Here is a 7388-nt window from a genome sequence, read left to right on the forward strand (position 1 = left end):
AGCGAACTAGACTTTACGACACTTCGTAAAGAGAGGAGAGCAAGTTGTGAAATCGTTTCCATCGTAGGAGCGGGGTGCGCGTGAGCCACCAGACAACACGCAAGTGGAGCAGTGTGTTGTTGATGGCACTGTGTGTTTGTAAACACAGAAGAGTCGTGGAAGCATGCACACCACACCGACAGCCATGGTTTCTTTGGGGATGGGGGAAGGTTTTCTAATGTTTCCTCCTGTTTTTCAAAAGAAGAATGTATTTCCAAGAGTTATTTTCGTACGTGAAAATCATGCTTAAAAAGTGAGGATTTATTTATAAAAGGCATTACTAAAAGCGGTGCCGGAAATTGTGTTGGCTTTGTTTGCCTGGACTCTGCAAGCGTGCCTTTCACGGGGTCATCGGATTTCTCCTCCCCACCCTCTGTGTGTAGGGGTGAGTGGGTGGGTGCGCGCGCGCGCACTCCAAAGGCTGGTATTCGAGTCAAGGGGCCAAGAATTACCAAAAAAAAAAAAAAAACCACCTCAACCTCATCCCTCCACCCACACCAGATGCCCCACGTGGCATTAAGTGCGCTCACATGGTGCTATTTAACTGGAGGCTAGGGTGGTCCAAAGTGGAGAAGGGCGTCACTCACCTGTTTGCGGTGGGAAGTCTGGAAGCCTAGGCTCAGCTGGACCCCACTCCCTCTGCATAGTTTGTTGGGTCCGCTCCATGTGAAGCCTCCAGCGGGGTAGTATTCTTACAGGGTGTCTGGGTACCGTGAAAGTGAAGGTTCCGAAAGGCCAAGATGTAAACTGCGACGTTCCTTCTGATCTAGCTTTAGAAATCACACAGCATCACTTTTGGGACACTTGATTGGTGACCACTGAGTCCCACAGGGCCCGCACAGATACAAAAGAGGGGACTGCACAAAGGCATGAATACCAGGAAGTATGGTTCACTGGGGTAAATAGATTAAATTGTGTCTCCCAAGAAAAGATATGTCCAAGTCCTAGCCCTCAGTCCCTGTAAATGTGACTATTGGGAAATAGAGTTTTTGCATTTATGTAATGAAGTTAAGGATCTCGAGATTACATCATCCTAGAAAGAGGGAAATTTGACACACTTTAATGAAGTCACAGAGACACAAAAGGAAGGGCCACAACAGGTCAGGTTGAAAGTCAGGATGTCTGCATCACTAATTTCAAAAGTTTCTTACTAAATTAAAGAAACCCACTGATGCACATGAACTGAACATCACGACCAACAGGCTCTATGGAAAAATGATGCATGTTCCTTCAGGACTTGGATAATGTTAACAAACTTAACCTAGCCAGTGTGGACTCTGTTGATTATGTATACACTGAAGAAAGTTAAGAAAGGTTAATTTCTGGGTGGAAAGCCAAACAAATGAAGAACACCAAGGATTACTTCACAGTGGCTCTCTTAGCAGCTCTGTTGTACTGGTTCTGATGAACACAGTCTATTTCAAAGAGCAGTGGGACCAGAAATTTGATAACATACTGAAGAAGAATTTTGGCTGAACAAGAATATGAGCAAATCTAAGCAGATGATGAAACAAAGCAAGGTCTTTAGTTTTGCCTTCCTGAAGGATGTACAAGCCAAGATCCTGGAATACCATAAAAAGGCAAGCACGACTTTGCTGATCTAGGCATGATTGATCATGCAGATCTCAGCAAGATTTTGCTGCTGCCAAATGAAGTAAGTGGTCCACAGAAGCTTGAAGATAAACTCGCCACTAAAAAAATTGATAACCTGGGCAACTCACAGAATACGAGTGAGAGAGAGACGTGGATTTGTACTTCCCTCCGTTCAAAGTGGAAGAGAGCTCTGATGTCAAGGCCATGCTGGGAGCCATGGGAATAGTGGCTGCCTTCAGTCAGCCGGGCATGACCAGGAGCCAGGGGGCTGAGTTGTCTAAAATCCTACACAAGTCCCTTGTGGAGGTGACTGAGCAGGGCACAGAATCTGCAGCTGACACTGGCATGGAAACTTCCAACATCATTGCCAATTTACGAAAATTTCCATTGTGATCACCCTTCTGTTCTTCAATCACATTCAAACCAACAGCATCTTTTTCTTTGGCAGAGCCTCTCCTCCCTAGATGCTATCAGCCAGTCACTACTTTTGGTAAAAGCTCACAGAGTTGTTCCAGTAAATTCACTGCTAGAAATAAACAGGTTCTATTTGATTTGTTTTCCGTTCTAATACCAGTTACAACCAAGAATTTTTAATAGTTGAAATAGCATGTCTGCCTATTTCTCTCTCCACACACATGTAAACCTATATTTTCCCCACGAAAATTCCCTTTAAATAAAAAAAAAAAAATTCCCTTCAGGGGCACCTGGGCAGCTCAGTCACTTAAGAGTCCAACTCTTTTTTTTAATAATAGTTTTTTATTATATTATGTTAGTCACCATACAGTATATCCCTAGTTTTTGATGTAAAGTTCCATGATTCATTACTTGTGTATAACACCCAGTGCACCATGCAATACGTGCCCTCCTTAATACCCTAAGTGTCCAACTCTTAATTTTGGCTCAGGTCATGACCTCAGGGTTGTGAGATCCAGCTCGGCATTCAGGCTCCACGTCAGGCTCTGCAGTGGGCATGGAACCTGGGTAAGATTCTCTCTCACTCTCCTTCTGCCCCTTCTGTCCCCACTCACGTTCTCTCTCTAAAAAGTAAATAAAATAAAAATAAAAATAAATCCCTTTGGACAAAACATGCAACTTCAAGAACGGACAAAGGGATATTTCAATACTGCGTCTTCTGAAGTTAAAATACCGTTTGTGAACTGTTTTACATTAATTAAACCAAATTACAACTGCTTTTCAAATTTGTTAATCCTGACTGCTCCATTTCTTTGAATTCAGGTAGTATCTGGGACCCTTACATATCTCCTTTATTTTATAAAACATATTATCAGTAAACCAATGACTTACTCAAAGTAGAATACTAGCACATCTTTTATCTACACTTTCTTTTGCCTGAAATTATTTTCCCCCAGATTTTCATTATGACTGACTTATTTAAATCTCAGACCTGAATATAACTTCACATATCCCTTTTGCCGTCTTTAAGCTTTTAATTTTTGCTAATCTTGCATTTCTTATCTATAGCCTTTCAGACATAATATTTACAGATTAATGTCTTTTAAACATACAAACACAAAAGTGAGAAATGGAACTGTTACCTGTTTAGCCTTGTTAAGATGGTCCCATAACCTGTTTAACCTCATATTCTCCATTAATGGTCTGTCTCCACTAGTAAATTAGATAAAATGTTCTACTTGAAATCAGAGTAGTCTTGGATCTTTGGTTACTTTTTCTGTTTTAAATTTATCCTTTTAAAATCACTTAGCAGAGAGCTCCTTATGCTACTGCCCCTTCAGCTTCTATGTTCTGGCCCTTTTATTATATATCTGCTTTATTTATGATTATGGACTCATAATTTATTCAAACATAAAACAACGAAAGAGCCTTTTATTTTTCCTGGTCACAGCATCATTAAATGGCCAAGGGATAATACTTTTTCTAAATGTATGGAAACACTTTAATAAAGTTAAATGAGGTAATGGTTAGAGGGGGTAGGGAAAAGAGAATCATAAAGTGCCATATGATGCCATTAAGATGAGAAAACTTGTATTATCATGCTCAGCATTATTTTTATTTTTTACAAAATATTTTATTTATTTATGACACAGAGAGAGACAGCAAGAGAAGGAACACAAGCAGGAGAAGTGGGAGAGGGAGAAGCAGGCTTCCCACTGAGCAGGAAGCTGATGTGCGGCTCGATCCCAGGACCCCAAGATCATGATCTGAGCTGAAGGCAGACGCTTAACAACTGAGCCACCCAGGCGCCCCCTCAGCATTATTTTATGACTATTAAGAACTCCAAGGTGAAAGTCATATTCCTCCCTGGTTGTGGGCCCTTCCACTTCATCAGCTTATACCTCATGTAATTCTGTCAGATTTGGTCAGCTTCCACGTAGGTAGTAAGCAACGTATTCACGCAGTGCTAATACTATAATAGATTATGCTGATAGCTGCCCTCTCCCAAAAACATACTCCTCTTGGTCAATATGACTTTTAAGATTTCTTTGATGTTATTAACTTTCACAAGAGTCCAACAGAGTTTCCAGCACATCAAAGATGTACAGTCACTAAATATTATGGAGTGATTGACTATTATATGATATACAGGGAAAAGATCGCTGTTTATTTGCTGAGAAATCCTTGGGTCTCTTTTCAAAATTCTTCCCGTATTGAGGATCTTTTACCATATGATGCACTTGGGAATCCACAAAGAATACTGAAATTATTTATTCAACAAACAAGGGGCGCCTGGGTGCCTCCGTCAGTTAAGCATCTGACTCTTGATTTCGGCTCAAGTCGTGATCTTAGGGTCGTGGGATTGAGCCCTGTGACAGGCTCTGCACTCGATGGGGTGTCTGCTTGAGATTCTCTTTCTCCCTCCGCTCCTCCCCCTCTCTAAAATAAATAAATAAATCTTTTAAAAAAATGAATAACCGAGTAACCTGTTTTTGAACACCTTCAGCGATGAGGAACTTAATACCACCCAAGACACCCCCCTCTGTTTCTAAACACCTATAACTATTAGATGCATCTGAATCTGCTTTTCTGTTCATCTGTCCACTATCCTCAGAGGCTCTGCAGAACAGCTCTGGCATCCTCCACAGCACAACTTTTCATACATTGACGGCTGTCATGATATCTCCCATGTCTTTGTTCTCTAGGCCAGATGTCTCCAGTCCTTTCAATAATCCTTCAAATGATAGTTTTAATCGATCCCAGCTGCCGTCTTCCAAACATGCTCCAGTTACTCAATATGCCTTTTAAAATGTGATCCTCAGAACTGAACAAAATGTTCTGGGTGTGGTGTGATCAGGGCAGAGTGCAGGCAGAAGTGCTCTTTTATTTTGCCCATCACAAGGCTATTAACTATACCACATTAACTCTTTACAGTCGCATTAAACTGTTGACTCCTGTTAAGACTGTCAACAATTCCAAGACAGCTCAAAAATAAACCCATACTTACAAGGTCGATTAATCTACGAGAAAGAAGGCAAGAATATAAGCAAATCTTTTTAATAAATGGTGTTGGGAAAACTGGACAGCTACATGTAAAAGAATGAAATCCGACCCCTTTCTCACACCACATACAAAAATAAACTCAAAATGGATTAAACCTAAATGCAAGGCCTGAAATCATAAAAAATCCTAGAAGAGAATGCAGGCAATAATTTCTCTAACATTAGCCGTAATAACATTTTTCTAGATATGCCTAGAAATAAAGTCATCAAAATAAAAAGTTCTTCGGCACAGCAAAAGAAAAAATCAACAAAAGGCAAATGAATAAATGAAAGTTTGCACAAAGTACAAAGGTAGCTCAGAGGATGGAAAATGATTATCCATGGTGAGTTGGGGAGGGAGGAGAAAATAGGAAAGGAAAGCTTCCAATAAGAGATGGCACATCTAGGGGACGGAAAAAAGAGTTCAAAGGAAGAACAAGAGCTAAAGCCTGGGGTCATGAAGCTGTGTGCATTTAGAAAACTGGCCAATTCGCTACTGTCAGAATGTAAAATATTTTGCAATGAGAGATTACAAGGCTGGAAGGTAGGCAGACACTATAAAGAGTTGTGAGGAGCCATATTTTATCCTGTGATAGGAAATCCTTGAAGAGTTTTAAGCGATGCTGAGAGATATGATTAGGATTACATTTTACAAGGACCATGGCAACAACAATATGGCAGGTGGATTGGGGTGCGCAGAAATGGTGGCAGAGAGACCAGTTGTGATTACAACTGTCCAAATGAGAGAAGATAAAAGATGAAGGCCTAGGGGCGCCTGGGTGGCTCAGCCATTAAGCGTCTGCCTTCGGCTCAGGTCATGATCCCAGGGTCCTGGGATCAAGCCCCACATCGGGCTCCCTGCTCGGTGGGAAGCCTGTTTCTCCCTCTTACATTCCCCTCACTTGTGTTCCCTTTCTCGCTGTCTCTGTCTGTCAAAGAAATAAAATAAAATCTTAAAAAAAAAAAAGGTGAAGGCCTAAACTAAGGCAGCGAAAATCAGAATTGAGAACAGAGAGCAAGTTGCAGACACGTTTAAGAGGTAGACCCAGTGGTGACCGATGAGATGCTGGGGAGGGACTGGTGGCAGGGAAGCCAGACTTCAGGGTGGATGACTGGGTGGACGGTTATGTCATCATCTAAGAAGGGAATACAGGAAGGAAAACAGGTTTGGCAAAGTTCTGGCCCTAAACTGATGTTTTGAGATGCTTGTAAGATATCTAGATGAAAATATCCCATAGTGTGTGCCTATTATAATTCTGAGGCTAAGCTGAAACATCTTGCTGGAGTCCAGTGATTGTTGACATTGTTGAGATAAACCAGGAAGAGGATAAGGAGCTGTGCTATGTAATACGATGGGAACTAGCCACATGGGGCTATTTTTTTCTAATAACTTCATTAAAATATAGTTCACATACCATACAATCCACCAATTTAAAGTGTGCATTTCAATGGTTTTTTTAGTATATTCAGAATTGTCCAATAATTAAGACAATTTTATTTTATTTTTATTTTTTTTAAAGATTTTATTTATTTATTTGACAGAGATAGAGACAGCCAGCGAGAGAGGGAACACAAGCAGGGGGAGTGGGAGAGGAAGAAGCAGGCTCACAGCAGAGGAGCCTGATGTGGGGCTCGATCCCACAATGCCGGGATCACGCCCTGAGCCGAAGGCAGACGCTTAACCGCTGTGCCACCCAGGCGCCCCTAAGACAATTTTAAACCATCACTCCAAAAAGAAACCCTGTACCTTTTGCTCTTGACATGACTGATGGCTTTTCATCCAGTTTTCAGTGAAGACATCACCTTCCCAGAGAAGATACCCGCTTTATGTAAAGGAGATCTTTGGGGCGCCTGGGTGGCTCAGTCCGTTAAGTGTCTGCCTTCAGCTCAGGTCATGATCCCAGGATCCTGGGATCGAGCCCCCACATCAGGCTCCCTGCTCAGTGGGGAGCCTGCTTCTCCCTCTCCCTCTGCCCCTCCCCCTGCTCATGCTCACCCCCCCCCCCCGTACTCACTCTCCCCTCCCGAGCTCTCTCTCTCTCACATAAAATCTTTTTCAAAAATTAAAAAAATAAAGGAGATCCTCCTCCAGTTCCCCCATCCTGCCCCTGTTGCTTTCTAACTAATCCTCCTAATTGATTTCCTCTGCAGCTTTACCACAATCTAAATAATTTCATTTACTTATTCATTATCTGATTTGCTTCACAAGAATATGAGCTCAACAGGAGACACTTGGGCCAGTGTTACGTCCACTGATGAATGTTTAGTACCTAGAGCAGTGACTAACATATAGCACATGCT

Source organism: Ursus arctos, unplaced genomic scaffold (assembly GCF_023065955.2).
Source record: "Ursus arctos isolate Adak ecotype North America unplaced genomic scaffold, UrsArc2.0 scaffold_2, whole genome shotgun sequence".
NCBI lineage: Eukaryota > Metazoa > Chordata > Mammalia > Carnivora > Ursidae > Ursus > Ursus arctos.